The following is a 17600-nucleotide window of genomic DNA, read 5'->3' as shown; positions in this document are numbered from 1 at the left end:
CTCACATATGATCTTTAAACAAAAATTTTTCTCCTGCTTTCTCAATACAACTAAAGGACACTAGTTTCCAAAGAGAAACATGGAAGTATCGCATACCAGAATATCTCTACTGATTTTGATCAGTGGCAACAGTGAAGCAACAAGACAAGATACAACCTTGCCATCCATATAAGTGAAATAATCTAACAACTCCTTCAGCCGAGACACATGCTCCTTGATAGCATACGGATAATTCCGAATCAGTTGAGCAAGCAGTCTGAAAATGAAAATTTAATCACCATTCCGGAAAATTTTAGAAATAACTATTACTATTTTGGGGCTGTTACCTAACAATTGACATGCTCTGCTCAGGCTTCATGGAAAGGATCCGGACTTTGCTTTGCTCAATTATCTAATAAATAAATAAACAAATTGGTTTCAATTAATTGTAGTCATAGTGATATGAAAATGTGCTGTGGCATGAAGACCATCATAACGATACAGGAAATATTCAGTCACGAGGTGCACCTGTACTCATTCAGCACATGTGATGCAAGACTAACATCAAACAAATCAAGCATAACAACAATCTATAAAAGAGTAAAAAGAAAGTTACAGCAATTGCACTTCATGACAATTAAACATAATGATTTATATGCAACAGACAGTCCTCTGTTCTTGGACCATAAGCAATTCACTGAGCTTCGCGCATCCCAAAAAATTGTGCGAGTAACTGTAAATCTAAAGCTCTTGGATCTAACCACCTAAAAGAGTATAGCTCAACCGATACAGCAATTAGTACCTAGCCAGTATTGGCAGATTACAGACGTTGGAGGGAACTAGGATAACAATACCTCTGCTTCATGAAATTATGAGGACAACCTCAGGCAAATCTATGTATATTGCCATGTCCCAACACACTAGAGTAGGAAAACAACTCTCAAGAAATACAAATATTACGAATTGACATGAGGGAAAGAACAAACAAATCGGGAAAGGATAAGCTCCACCATTCCATTCTTGCAGGACTTATTTCCAGTTGAAATCATAGATTTGAGGACTATATAATGGAAATCATCTGCACCATCCCACACAAGATTAAAAACTCAAAATATCTCCTGGCTGCACAATTGAGGATATTATTCTAGAGTAAACATGTCTGCTAATACAAACTATAAATTAGGCAAGTCGATCCATGTGTTTTCTTGCATACCACATGGAACCAATTGCCTCCATCACACCGAATTAAATTCAAGAGGCGAACAAAAAGACTGTAGTGAAGAGACAGTATCAGCATTTACTAAACAAGATATACATATGCCTCTACATCCACAACTTTTCTGCTTATTACGAAGCCTTCTTGCATAGTAGACCTGTGCACTCGGAGAAAGTTACAGATGCCTAAGCTACATTTACTGTGCATTGAATACTTAAAAATGTAAGTTTTGCATGTGTAACCTTTTGTTGAGCACTACCACCTTGATCTACGATCTTAATAGTTGGATGAAGGTAACCTTTTTTAATTTAAATACCATAACATTCCCACACAGACTAGGTAGGGATTCAAGCTAATACTAAAGCTAAAGACTCAGTTTCACTATGGTGCCAAGATGTTGCCTTGACCAAGCCACTACCTATGAGCCGCCAGCTCATTCTTTCTACAAGCAAGTGGTCCAGCCATAGTAGTCTTCTCCAACTTCTTGGGAGCTTACCTGTGTCCTGCTCCATTTCACTCCCTGACAGGATCTTTTTCACCCGTCCCCCATGGTACTACTTCACAGTTGATGATCCATCAGTATTTAGCCTTGCAATGTCATGAAGGCCTGTGAGGGGCCTAGATAGATTTCGAACAGAACTTGTCTTACAATGACAGTGTATAAAATTTTGTGGAACCAATGCCAACTTGATCTAAAAGCTTAAGCTATCACATGAATGTTTATTTTAACATTCAACCGTTAAAATGACTTGTTTAATTTCTTGTGATGTGTGAAATTAATATACTTTCCTCACCTTCAAGATCTTGAAAAGTGCTGTTAGAGTTAGGTTTGGCTTTGAATTTCCAGCCAAAAGAAGATAACTAACTTAAATTTTAAAAAAATGGTGAAAGGATGTAAGATGACTTAAATAATGTGGTTTGTAAGATTCAAGAATGGAGATGTTCAAAATTGAAAAAAGAAACTGTTTTCAAACTCTAAAAGTTCAAGAAAAAGCCAAATGTTAAAAGTAAAAGCCCTACCCTGATACTTCTATATTTATCAGTGCTGAAATAGAGTCCTAAAGGCACTGTTTAAGCCACACGTATATAGTTGTTCCAAGACATTGAAGACCAATAGAGTGCAATAGTTTCACACAAGAGTAGACACCTAGCATACAAACTTGCTTTCTATATTTTCAAAGCATATTCAATGTAATTTTACCAGCTCCCTAAGGGTACTTACTAAAAATCCTTTAGGTATAGACAGATAGAGATATATGGAGAGGGAGTGTGTGAGAGAGAGAGCCCTAGGTGTACATACTAAAAATCCTGTATGTATAGAGAGATAGACATATGTGGAGACGGGGTGAGAGAGAAAGAGATGCATCAATGAATAAGAATTAGCACAGTATCACTAATTTTGCCCAATCATAGAGCCAAAGTTTCCAGCATGCTTTGTGACACTTGTTCGCACAACACAAATTCCATCCAAACCCCGAAGAGGTTCTCATGCCATAAACCATGTTAGGCTGACGAACGCAGCAAAACTATCTAAGTCCAGTTAAAGAACTTTCAGTACAGTAAGATTGCAAAAAAATTAGGTATATATGCAATTACAATATGCTATTACAAATCCATGCACACACTTTACTTTTAGACTAATGCTAGGACACTAAGCCTGATTTACCAAATTGATAAACTAAGTATGGCAAACTTTTCTTGAATGTTGAGTAATGGCCACTTGTTTAAAGGCCAATATACAATCTGCCAAATCATATGGCATATATTAATATCCTAGTCTTAGTATACCTAGCACCAAACAGTAGTTTATCATTTTTATATGAACCATAATTGTTGTATTTTCGCTATTTAGCTAGTACGTCCATGATGGGGTGCGATTGGACTGCACCAATTGGACTTGATATGCTACGATGGAAAGGCACAAATGGAGGGGTACAAATGGAGACATATAAAAGGCTCCCGAACACAACCGTTGAAAAGGTTGGCAGATCATTCGCACCAAATTTCCTCTCCATTTCCATCAAGGCGTTCCACTTCATCTTTGCAAGAACAATCGGCATTTACGCCGTGGAATTCGGGTGTTTTCCTTGTGATTGCATCCAGACTAATGTGAGGTAGTGTTGTTCGTGTTTCATCGGCAATTCAATGTTCGTTCCGAGGCTATTTGTTGTTTGCGCATCGGAATCAGGTAAGTCGTCTTCCGCCGACTTGAATTCCAACATTGGTATCACAGCCCGATCGTGATTTTTGCCTTGTCTTTCATCGAGTTTTCTCATTTACCATTTGATATTGAGATCAAGAGATTGTATTCTACACTGTTTGGATCTCTGATAGTCGGAATTGCCATATGAAAAACTCGAAATTGAATCGGAGCGAAGAACGGGTTCGGGGTCGCATGATCCGTGAGGTTTTGGCCGTTTTTTGAAATGCTTTTTTGGTCAAAATTAATTTTTGAATATACAGGGTGAAAGAACTTGTTGAGACGAGTCCGGTGGTGGGTCGAGCGTTGCCAGGCGACACCGAACGCGCCCACACGCGTGGCGAGAATCCGCTGTGTGTGGGCGCCACGCGCCAGTCGGCGAACTGGCACGCATCGGTCGGCGAACCGGCGCGTGATGACGTCACCCAACGGTCGGTAACCGCTGGGATGATGTCATCGATGACGTCAGCGCCGGCGACAGTTGACCGGCCGGTGACCCGACCCGACCCGACCCGATTGTTGACCGGTCAAAGGTCGGACCGGCCAGGAGCCGTTTGGCTCGCTGGCGTGTGCGCCATACGCGCCGTGCACTCAGGCGGCGCGTGGGGGCGCGTGCGAGCTCCGATTGGAGTGTGGTTGGTGGCGTTTGGTTCGTATGAGTGTCATCTACACAGTGGTATAATTATTTTATACTTTTGAATTTTATAAATGTATGAAAATGCTAAGGGAACCCTATGTATGCGTATTTTTTGGGGTTTAATGCAGCTTATTCATTTGTAGCTTGTATTTTCTTGTAATTAGGGAAATACAGTAGCTAGCTTGTGTGCAAATGATGTTATATATGCTGTGTAGAGCTTGGTTCAATGATATGATGTATATATTTTAATATACTTGCAATTTTCTAGTTGCTAGAAAATTAGAACAATGATAGGAAATCCATTACATGTTGAATTGCATAGTTGAAGCATGATTGTTGTTTATACGTTGGTTATTATCATGCTATGTTTTTGTGTTAAGGAAAAATGTAGAAATTACATAAGGTCTTGTAATTATTTTTTTCCTAGTGGGAGTTCGTAGGTTTGTAGAATTTAAAATAGTTCTCACCTAGAACTTAACATTTGCGCAAATTAAACTAATTAATGATAATAGAACAATTGTACATAGAAGTTGATTGGGAACATAGTGAACTTTTTCTTTTGTGTCTTTTGTTGAATTATCATTAATTTAGTTTGTTTTTGCTGCAAATCAAATATGTGTGTTACTATGTAAAGTGTGCTAGTATTGATTTTGCGTTTATTATGTCAATGTGTTATAGCAATTGATTATGGTATCGGCATCCAAGACCATTGTGGTTGACCTCAATAAGGGTGAGAAGCTGAACGGTGACAATTATGATATTTGACACCGAAAGGTTCAGTATATCCTTGATGAGCAAGAGGTTTTGGAAATTCTCAACCATACCATGGATGAACCTGAGCATGGAACTTCAGCTCAACACATGAGAGATTTGGAAGCTTATCAAGCTTGGAAAAAGAAAAATAGCATTGCTTGCATCACGTTGCTGAGCTGTATGCAAGATGATCTCATGTGTGAGTTTGAGAGTTATGACAAAGCTCAAGCTATGTGGGTTGCCTTGAAAGATAAGTTTGGGAGTACATCTGCCACTAAGCTGAGGAGACTCACCATCAAGTTTGACACATTCCGAAAATGCCAAAATGTAACGATGAGGCAGCATCTTCGGGAGATGTCAAACATGATCCGTGAGCTGAAGTCGGCAGGTCACTCCCTTACTGATGAACAACAAGTTCAGGCTGTTATAATGTCTCTTCTTGACAATTGGGAGTATATGAAAATCAATATGACGTATAATGAGAATATTGTCATTTTTGATGATATTGTGTGTCATTTGGAATTAGAGGATAAGCGCCTAGAGGCTGCAAGATCCTCTACCCATGCTTATGTTGCTTAATTGAGTTCGCGCAAGGCTTCGGGCTTCAAGCGCAAGAGGAATCTTCAGTTCAACAACAAAGGGAAGATGACTGATCAGGGACCCAAGAGGGCTAAGACCTTCCGACGCAAGAAGCGTGGTGGGAAGAAGGACAAAGCCAAGATGGAGTGCCACAATTGTGGCAAGATAGGTCACTTTGCTCGTGAATGCACTGAGCTGAAAAAGGTACCCTATTACTCCATTACTTGGAGTAATGCTTTTGTTTCTAGTACTGTAATGCTTGCTGAATCTCATCCTATGTGGACTATAGACTCATGAGCAATAGACCATGTAGCTAGAGACCGAGAAGCATTTGTGGAGTATCGTCGGATACCGCCTGGAAGAAGATGGATATATGCTGGGAATAACTCAAGAGTTGAAGTGAAGGGTATCGGCACATGTAAATTAATCTTACGTGGTGGTCGAAACCTATTCCTGCATGATGTCCTTTATGCTCCAGATATTCGACGAAACTTGGTCTCTGTAGTTGTTCTTCTTAGCTTAGGTCATGTATTGAATTTCCATGGTGATTGTGTTGACATTTTGTATGGAACGGTTTATCATGGTTCAGGTCATATATCGAATGGTTTTATGGTGTTAGACATTGACTATGATCAGTACAATGTTAATGTTGATGGTTGTTTTTCTTTAATTGCGACTTCTAACAATGTTGAGATTGATGCAAGTACTTGGCATGCTAGATTAGGTCACATTGGATTGCAAAGAATGCAAAGATTAGCTAGAGAAGGCCTTTTAGGGTCACTCACTAATGTTAGTCTATCCATATGTGAACATTGTATGGCGGGAAAAACAACTAGAAAACCATTCAGTAAAGGGACTAGAGCTGAATTTCCATTGCATCTCATACATTCTGACATTTGTGGTCCTTTGAATGTGAGGGCGAGGTATGGAGCCTCATATTTCATTACTTTCATAGATGACTTCACACGTTTCGATTATGTCTTTCTGATCTCCCATAAGTCAGAAGCATTGGACTGCTTTAGACGATATATAGCGATGGTAGAGAATTAGTTGAACAAATCAATAAAGGCATTGAGAACCGATCGTGGACGTGAGTATCTATCGGAGCAATTCAAGACTCTTTGTGATGAAAAGGGAATTGTACGACAATTGACTATTCCTGGTACTCCACAACAAAAGTGGGGTAGCTGAGAGAAGGAATAGAACCCTATTGAAAATGGTTAGGTCTATGATGGCGCAAACAAATTTACCTATCTCATATTGGGGAGATGCGTTATTGATTGCTGCCTATATACTTAACCGTGTGCCCTCAAAATTGGTCACTTCCACCCCTTATGAATTATGGACGGTAGGAAACCAGACTTGAGTAGTCTACGTCCATGGGGATGTGCAGCTTATGTTCATGATTCTTCCCATAAACATGGAAAATTAGGTCCTAGAGGGAAGAAATGTATCTTTATAAGATATTCCGAACACTCCAAAGGGTACGTGTTCATAGGTGAACAAGCTGATGGTAGTGTGACCGAAATGGAGTCACGAGATGTCACGTTCTTGGAGAACGATTTTCCTAATAGAGTGAGATTGATAAGGACTTCCAATTATATGAGATGGAAGATCCTGATAACACACCCACTGATGTTGTAGAGGGAAATAAAGATTTACCTCAACACACAAGACTTAGTGGGAGTGTTGCATCGCCTGATGAATTGAATTCAAGAGAAATTCAATTGCGTAAAAGTAATCGTAAAAGTATTCCCCGTCGTCGTTTTGAGATTGAAGGGGAAGCATTTATGATTGCTCAAAAGGACGATGCCGAGCCTAAGACTGTTCAAGAGGCTCTCTCATCCTTTGATAAGGAAGAATGTAGAAAAGCTTTGGAAGATGAGATGGAGTCTATGAGGGCAAACCATGTTTGGAACTTGGTTGATCTACCACCCAATCGTAAGGCCATTGGAAACAAATGGGTCTTCAAGATTAAGCATAGGGCGGATGGATCCATTGAAAAGTATAAGGCTCGCCTTGTGGCAAAAGGTTATACTCAACAAGAGGGTATAGACTATGAGGAAACTTTTTCACCAGTTGTAAGGTTTGCCTCAATACGCCTTATTTTAGCCATCGTTGCACATTTGGATCTTGAATTACATCAAATGGATGTAAAGACAGCATTTCTCAATGGAGAATTAGATGAGGAAATCTATATGAAACAACCAATAGGTTTCATAGCTAAAGGTCAAGAGCATAAAGTTTGCAAGTTTCATCGCTCAATATATGGCCTTAAGCAATCATCTAGACAATGGTATCTTCGTTTTCATCGAGCAATAATAACTTTTGGTTTCACGATGATCGAAGAAGATCACTGTGTATATGTCAAGCGATCCAAAGATAAATTTGTGATTTTATCATTTTATGTGGACGATATTTTGTTTGTTGGAAATGACAAGGTTTTGGTTATCACCATAAAAGAATGGTTGTCCTCCAATTTTGAGATGAAGGACATGGGAGAAGCTGCATATATATTAGGAGTTAAAATCGAAAGAGATCGATCAAGGAAACTCCTTACTTTATCACAAGAGTCTTATATTATGAAGATTCTTGAGCGTTTCAATATGCAGCATTGTAATCCCATTGATAACCTTGTCATGCAAGGTGAAGGCCTAAGTACTGAGCTGTGTCCTAAAACTCAAGAAGAAATTAAAGTGATGGAAACTGTTCCTTACGCTAGTGCGGTCGGAAGTTTGATGTATTCTATAATGTGTACTCGACCCGACATATGTTATGCCGTGGGATTGGTGAGCTGATATCAATCAAATCCTTGTCAAGCACACTGGAAAGCAGTGAAGAGGATCTTGAGATACTTGAAGGGCACCATGGACTATCGACTTTGTTACCAAGGGAATGATTTATGCCTATTGGGTTATTCAGATGCCGATTGGGGTGGAGACCTGGATGAGCATAAATCGACTTTTGGATATGCGTTCTTGCTCAATGGAGGTGCGATTTCTTGGAATAGTAAGAAACAGACATGCATGGCCTTGTCTACGATGGAGGCAGAATTTATTGCATGTTCTGCCGCAGTGCAAGAAGCAGTATGGTTAAAACGTTTATTGGAAAATTTAGCCACCGTCACCGAAGTTCCAAGACCGGTGACGCTTTATTGCGATAGTCAAGCAGCCATTGCCTATGTGAAAGATCCCAAGTATCATGGAAGGACAAAGCACATTGACATAAATAATAACTTCATCGAGATATTATAGCGCGAAAGAAGTGATCCTGCAATACATTTCAACCAATAGAATGGTTGCTGATCCATTTACGAAGGCTATTCCTAGAGACATATTCTTGACCCATAGGATGTCACTAGGATTGCGTAGAATGTGATATATGTTATTGTAGAGGATCATTTGTTTATGTATTTGTGGACAGATGTATTGTACTTGTTTGTTTATTAGTGATTTGATGCTTTATCAATAAGTACAAATCCACTATGAGACTAGCACAAACACACATATTATTGAAAAGTATGTCAGCAGGCAATGATTGGCTCACTCACACGAGCAATCGCCTCAAGTGCTATAGTTAGCACGTTGAGATGAGACGTTATGTACAAATAAATGCTTAAGAGCAAGTTTGGTACATAAAATATATCACCTTGATTGGAGTCAAGATGAGGTCTGTGATTGGTTTATAACAAGAAGGAACATGATAGTCCCATAATCATGTATGCCTGTAAGATGCCGGATGCGAGTACTTAATTGGGTGCTATAGAAAGCGAGCTGATATAGCACTCGGGCTAAACATGAGTACGTGAGAAGCACGTGACTATGTTTAGGCTAAGATCTGTATGGTGGATATATTTGATGATTGACATACGCTCTTATAGAAAGAGTAATCCACTATAGCATGTAATTCATACTACATGTGCATTGTACGACCGACAAGGAAAGGTAAGTAAAATTATCCTTATTTACTCATCGTGTGAGCCTTTGAGGTAATTTATAATTTACCTCAACTTTGTGCCCTATGTTACTTCTGACTATGTTCTCGAAGTGAAAGATCAATGTTGCTACTTTAGCATGTTACGGGCGGTCATGAATAGATATGGCCTATGGGACATGTCTAGGAAAACAGTTGTTCTGAAATTGAGAGAGACATGAGTGCGAAGGAAGACTATTGTTGTTTTACATCTATCGCGTGTATTTACTGGTCAACCAATTATATCGCCCTATGTGGTTGCGGATGTAATTGTAAATACATGGTGTTTTGAGAATAGTCAAGTATAGCCTTTAAGGGATAGGTATACTTGGATTGATGTAACAAAATATGTCTGGGGCACTGTGAGACATCGATTGTTTATTTCTATTCGGGGTTGTAGCCATTATGTTATTCCTAACAGGTGCATAATTTGAGCTCCCAAGTGCAGGTGTACTCATTGGTCGCATGGCTTATTTACCAGTATGAATTGTTTTGTAAAGTTGATGAATGTTGAATGCCTTATATTCTTGATAGAGAGCTATCAAGCCCATCATGTCCGAGTGGGAGATGTTGTACTTTAGCTAGTTAGCTAGTACGTCCATGATGGGGTGCGATTGGATCGCACCAATTGGACTTGATATGCTACGATGGAAAGGCACAAATGGAAGGGTACGAATGGAGACATATAAAAGGCTCCCGAACACAACCGTTGAAAAGGTTGGCAGATCATTCGCACCAAATTTCCTCTCCATTTCCATCAAGGCGTTCCACTTCATCTTTGCAAGAACAATCGGCATTTATGCCGTGGAAATCGGGTGTTTCCCTTGTGATTGCATCTAGACTAACGTGAGGTAGTGTTGTTCGTGTTTCATCGGCAATTCAACGTTCGTTCCGAGGCTATTTGTTGTTTGCGCATCGGAATTAGGTAAGTCGTCTTCCGCCGACTCGAATTCCAACAATAATATTTTGAATCATTAAGGTTATCTACTTATATGATCAAACCAACCTTAGTCCTGGCCATGTCATGAGCTTCAAATAAATTTTTCAGCATTTGTATAGCAAGCTCCTCGATACATGATGAACCATCATAGTAGCAAAATTTCTTTTGATTTCCCAGTTGCACCGACTCTAGTAAAAGGAAAGCAAGCTGCAAAAAGCTCGGCACCATATGCTCCCGCCCACAATTAGTCTCGTTTACCTTGATGACACAGGTAAATCGTGTCATGTATCCATGAAAAAATAATAAGCACCATGGCCACCATAAACTGAGTTAAGATATAACAAGAGGAGAAGAGTTTACTGCTCTAATAACAGTCTTCTCCACTAATTGGAACCCTTGCAAAAATTCCTCTCCCATCTCATGCTGGAGCCATTTGCAATCTCTGAAAAAGAAAAGGTTCAAAATTTAATAATGAGAGAGGAATATAACTTTCTATAGGTAAGAGCAGTACTTCTGCAGCACCACAAGTGACCACATAGAGGAAAGTACATGGCCCTTGAATATCTTATCAAGAGAATTAGCAATAATCACTTTTATGGGAGACGCAAAAAGGCAACCACAGTCGCCACAATTGAAGACAAGTGCACATTGTACAGACGTCCCTCTGGCATCCTCTAACAGTTTAGCTTCATAACTATATCAGCAGGATTAAATTGAAATTTAAAAAGTAAAGAAAAATGGGATACAAAATCTAACTAGAATTTCCAGTCATGTTTAGAGCCATTAATCTAATTTGAGAAGCTTATATATAGCGTTGTCACTGCTATCAGCCTCTAATGGTTTAGCTTTATAATCAAATCAAGATTAACATCCTATTTCTAATTTACCATTGAAAACTAAAGAGGTAAGAGAAATAGGACGCAAAAAACTAATTGGAACTTCCACTCATGCTTAGAGCCATCAATCTCATTTGAGATACTTATATATGTTGTCGTTGCTAGACAATGCATTCAAGGACCAGAAAGTCTAGATGTCTCTAGCATATGCTTTCACAACATTTAACCCTGTGCAAGAATCTAGACAGCTGCAAAACTTTAGCTAGGTTGTACACTGCAAATTTGTAATCCCCATATGAAGTGAGAATAGCCTTTTTTGAGGATCTCCAGAGCACTCTCACTGAACCTCTTGATTCTAGCAAGGGATAGCATGACAACCACATCAAAATGATTAAGAGCCTGACCATCAGATTTAATTAGCCTCATGACCTCTTTCCCAAGAGAAAAATCCTGTTTCACAGCGAAATTCACGTGAAGCAACACAGTCCCTTCCACTTGCTTAAAAATCGAGGCCCCCTTCTTCAACTCCATTTTTGACCAGAAAAAAGTCACCAACCCTTCAACCACCTCCCTTTTGCAGAACCCTTTTGATGCCAAAACCAACAAGTGATAGACCAGTGAGGGCAGATCCTGCAAGTCCAAGTCCCCCATTCCTTTGAACACCTTCTCCAAAAACTCCCTCTCTCTCCCCTTATCCGAAAGACAAACTCCCTCACGAGCGAAACCAATTTCAACAACAACCCTTTCGACCAAACAGAATCTACCACTCGATCGAACACAGAGTTAATAAAATCACCCCCTCGCTCAACTTCATTCGAATTGTGGATGAGGTTGATGCACCTGGGCAAAAGATCGAGCAGCTGCGCATCGTCCAACGTGACCAATTTGGGAAAACTTGAGAGGATCGATTCCGCCACGGACTAGACATCGTTGATCTCCAAAACATCAAGGAGGGTGCCGAAGAAATGGATGGTTTTCAGCGAGTTCGCGTCGTGCACGAATCCACAAGAAACAAACAGGTCGATGTAGGAGAGGAGCAGCGAGGAGAGGAGAGGAGGGAGAGTAGGGTGAAGGGAATTTCTGATTCCCAAAAACCGGATTCGACACTAAATCGAACCCCTAAACTTGGCGGAAGACGAGCCCGGGAAAAATACATGCATCACCGATCCTAAGGCCCATCACAGAATCGAATGTACCTTGTTAGCCACAGATTAAACACCGACGCCGATATGAGGAAGAGAATTTGGCCATGTTCGATCTGATGACGCCAATTCGCCTTGAAGGGAAGAGAGTGTTGTCTCTTTTGTCTTTGTTCTTTCTTTTGGAAGGAGAGAGGGAGGAGGAACGTACGTTACTTCAAAAGGTGCGTTCCTCCCTCTTTATTTCTCCTTATATACGTCCCCTCCAAAAAGAAACGTGTCCCTTCATCACATCCCTTCATCCATGGGGCCTAATCTTATGGGCCAGGCTTTTAGGCCCAACATGGGCAGACGGGCCAACTTAGGCTCATCACAATAATTAATAAAACCATCATCTCCCACTCGCACATGGTGGGCCGAACATGATCCCCTTTACCTCTCTTCAACATTCATACCGGTGAATAATCCATGCGACTAGCATACTTTGAGAGCTCGTTGTCATACATCTATTAGAAATATATAGCAGTTCATAATGGGTATCACACTCTGAGTAGATTTAATATGCAGTACCCTAGATCGATCGATCACATTTATATCTCTCTTGATCTCTTTTAAACAATGATATATATATATATATATATATATATTGTATTCACAATTATAATTATCCCAAAGACAGTCATAATTGGTCGACTAGTGAATACAAAAACTACAATGTGATTCTCCAAATTCGATCTTCCTCTTTCCTTCAAACTCTCAATTTCAGTTCAGCTTGCTTTTCTAGAAATGTCCCATTAGATTGAATCAACTCATGACCATTGGCAACATCCTAAGATAGCAAACACTAAATAGAAATATTGAGAATAAGTAAGAGTCATGAGGGCACTCAAATTGAGGAACTTTTTTTCCTCAAGAGTCTTACACAGCATAAAAGTTGAGATCAAACTTTTGCCACTCTTATTGGTCGTTTCATGCATACGTAGTATAAAATACGTATTACGGTATTAACTCATTTCCCATGGAGCGTATATCTATACCTTCAATACCGTACATATGATAGTTCAGACATACCCAATGTCTAACTTGAGTTTACGTATCTACTCATTCACAAAATTCATCAGAACTCACATCTGGCATCTTAGACAGATAAAGTAAAATATGTGGGGTATTTTACTTTCGGACATAGTACATATCATGTCCTCATCTTAACACTTAGTTAAGGCGACATATATATTTTAAGCTTGAGCTCTCGATTATCACCTAGATAATAAGCTTAAAAACCGTATCATCTCTATTTATCACATAGTAAATAGATGCGATTACCCGTGTGAGTGGGCTAATCTTATATCTGTCCGACATACTTTTTCAACTTAAAGTAATGCACTGAGCATTAAGATGCACAAAGATCAAACAAATATTCATAGGCATTAATAATGAAAAAACACAAGTTCATAAACGTGAACAACTTAGGGAAATTACAATCCAGTACATCAGACTCTACGCAATCCTAGAGATTTTACATGACCACAAAACACATCTCTAGGTATTGGCTTTGTCATAGGATCTACTACCATTCTATGTGTAGATATGTACTGTAAGTTCACATCCTTTCGTGCAACCATATCTTTGACAAAGTTATACTTGGTATCTATATGTTTGGTCTTGCCATGATATTTTGGATCTTTGGTATACGTTATAGCTGCTTGGTTATCACAGTTAAACAATAATGGATTTGCAACTTTCTCAATAACACCTAAATGATCCAAAAATATCTTAAGCCAAACTCCTTCTTGTACCGCTGCTGATAATGCCACGAACTCAGCTTCCATCGTGGACAAGGCTATACCCGTTTGCTTCTTTCTGCTCCATGATATGGCGCCATTGTTTAGTAAGAAAGCAAATCCAGAGGTAGATTTTCTTTCATCTAAATCTCCTCCCCAATCAGCATCTGAATAGCTTTCAAGTCGTAGATCATTTCCTTGGTAATTCAGCTTGTAATTAGCAGTTCTCTTCAGATACCTCAGTATTCTTTTAACGGCTTTCCAATGTGCTTGATCTGGATTGGATTGGTATCTACTCACCATTCCAACTGCAAAACATATGTTAGGTCTTGTACACATCATAGCCTTGTGATCGATCGTGGTAGAGGGCCTTGGATCGTGCGGATCGATCCATGCGCCATGCGGATGTTGATCCATGCACCATATGGATCGATCTCGATCGACCCATGCACCGTGCTGGTCGATCCATGCATCGATCCTTGCATCGCCAGATCGATCGTGGATCGATCCCGGTCGAGGGCTTTGGCCGTGTGGATGGCTTAATCTTTGAGACAAGCATGTGACTACTGTGTGGTCGGGCACGATCGATCGTGGATCGATCCCGGTTGAGCAGGGATCGGTAATGGTCGGGGGCCTCGGCCGCGGGGATTGATCATGGATCAAATCTTGCACAGTCAGATCGATCGTGGGTCGATCCCCGGTCGTGCGGGATCGGTCCTTGCACCGTGCGGATCGACCTTGCATTGATCGGATCGATCCATGCACCGTGCGAATCGATCCCCGGTCGATCCCGGTTGAGCGGGATCAATCCCTGCATCGTGCGGATCGATCCCGATCCAGTGGGATCAGTCCCTGCATCGTGCGGTTCGATCCCCGGTCGAGTGGGATTGGTCCCGGTCGAGGGCCTTGGCCGTGCGGATCAATCCATGCATCGTGCGGATCGATCATGGATCGATCCCGATCGAGGGCCTCGGCTGTGTGGATCGATCCGATCGGTGCATGGATCGATCATGGATTGGTCCCAGTCGAGCGGGATCGATCCCTGCACCATGCGGATCGATCATGGATCGATCCCGCTTGACCGGGATCAATCGGCGCCGACCGACCATGGTCCGGTTGCAACTTCACCGATCATTTCTTGTCCGATTGAATCCATTCTTCTTCCTAATTTTGTGTGTGTCATAAAATAGCCTCCCCAGTGGTTTTCCCACACCCCAAATATTTTTTTCTAATTTTTCGAATTTTCTCAATTTTTTAAATACCAAAAATAAAAAAAAATATTTCCGATCGTCAAAATTTTTTTGTAACTTTTCCATAATTTAGATCACATTTTTATAAGCATCTCTGCAAAAATCTCATCAAAATTCAATTTCTACAATTTTTTAGAGGGGTGGTGCCTACTCAAACATGGTAAATGTCTACTTCTGCTGGGGGCAAAAATGCTCCTAAAGCTCTTTAGGGGGGTAGTGGTGCTCACAGGCCACGGGTAGTTTTCGGGCGATCGTTGCGTGATGCATGAGTCATGTCACGGGCACAGAAATGAGTCAAGAATGAGTCATAATAACGTTCAATGATCCCCGAAATAAGTTCCGGTCGATCGAAAAGTGTGGCATCCCAAAATTCATGACGACCTTCAGTTACATTAAAGTCTATGAATAGGTGATGGAAGTACCATCAAGTTATTTTATAGCTATTTAATCCATAATTTGCAATAAGATTTATGGCCAAGCTTTTAATGGATAATTATGTGATAGGAAAGAAAATTCTATTGTTAGTCATGTGTATTATAAATTGGAATTTATGGATTTGTGATTACAAATTTTATGGCCTTATTATTTTTGCAAGTTAGGTATTTATTTAAGTGGAAAATGTTAATAGATTATTAAAGGGTTAGTGGGCCGAAATTCTTAGGCCAAGCTAGCCCAAAAACCTAGCCCAAGACCCCCACCACTTCGGCCCAAAGCCAGGCCCATGAAGCCCATTGGGCCGTCGACCAAGCTAGCCCCAAGCACAACCGGATGGAGCCCCTCTTGTATGGCAAATTGCCAAGTGTTCTTCCCTAGTTGCCAAGTGTGGCTGCCCCCATTGGCCATCTTGGGCAGCCACATGCAGCTTTCAATCATTGCAAATGATTAAAGGAAAGGGAAATTAAGAGACGGAGAGTGGCCGGTTTTGGTGAGTGAGAGAGAGAGAGAGCTGTCGAGAGAGTGAGAGAGGGAAACTGAGAGAGGAGGAGGAGGCCGTGCGAAGAAGAAGGAAGAGAGTTCGTCCGCCGTTCGTTGCTGCTTTGCCTCTGTTTGCTGCTGTTTTGTGCTTGAATCTAAGGAAAGTAGAGTCCTAAAACCTACCCCTTGCTTGCTGTAAAGTGTGTGTAGAAGATGATAAATCTTGGTTGTGGTAAGTGATGAAATTTCGGAGCTTTGGGGAGAGGTTTGTTGGCCTTGCATGCTGTTTCTGGAAAACAACCAGCCTGACTGTTCATGAGTTTGGGGGATGCATGCGACTTTTTATTTGGAATTTCACTTCGACCTGTTCATGAAAGTTGTAGAGAAAATATTAAATTATAACATACTAAAATTTGAGACAAAATGGAAAATTATTGAGGGGTGAAACCCTTTTCCTATGAAAACATTAGATCTGGAAACTGTTTTGTTGACCTCTTGGTGATTTCGTGTGTTCATGTGGCTTTTTATTTGGAATTTCACTTCGGCCTCTTCATAAAAGTTGTAGAGAAAATCTTGAAGAATAACATACTGAAATGTGAGATAAAAAGAACAAGTATTTCTTGGTGAAACGATTTTCCTTTGGAGAGACTAGATCTGGAATTCGTCGTGATGACCTTCAGTGGTTTCGTGGTCTGTAAAGTAACTTTCTTGTTGAAAATTTCACTTCAATTTCTTAAAAAAATTTGTAAAGTACATCCTGAGGTTTAACATATAAAAAATTTAGAGAAAACCAACAAGAATAGGTAAGCGAAATTGTGTTTTTCGGAGGTAGTTAGATCTGGAAATTTCGGTACTAAGAACAGAAGGTTTAACTGCCTATATTTAATTACCTAGGACGAATCTTACTTTGATGCCTTCATGAAATATCTACCTTAGGTCTTGACTATCACATAGTCGAATTTCATAATTTTTTAATGTCATTTTGGTATTTAATCGAAAATGTTTTTAAAAATGTGCAATATGATGTGTTCGGACTTTGTAAGTTACAATGCGTGGACTATATCGTTTTGTATGAGATTCTTTTGGAAACGTTTTCTGCATAAAATATCTTTTTTTATGTCTTGTCTACGACATATTCAAATCTCATGATTTTTTAAGTTCATTTTCCTATTTAATCAAAAATGTTTCAAAAACTGTGCAAGTGAAACGGACAGAATTAGTAGTGCTGTGATGCGTGGTCTGTATTGAACTATATGGGAATCTTTTGGTGTAGTGTTCTTCATAAAATATATGCCTTTATGTCTTGAATATCACATGTTCGAATTTCATAATTTTTGAAGGTCATTTTGGTATTCAATTAAAATGTTTTCTAAAATTGTGCAAGCTGGATTGTGCGAATTTCA

Source organism: Eucalyptus grandis, chromosome 2, assembly GCF_016545825.1.
Source record: "Eucalyptus grandis isolate ANBG69807.140 chromosome 2, ASM1654582v1, whole genome shotgun sequence".
In the NCBI taxonomy this organism is placed as follows: Eukaryota; Viridiplantae; Streptophyta; class Magnoliopsida; order Myrtales; family Myrtaceae; genus Eucalyptus; species Eucalyptus grandis.
This window is presented reverse-complemented; position numbering follows the sequence as displayed.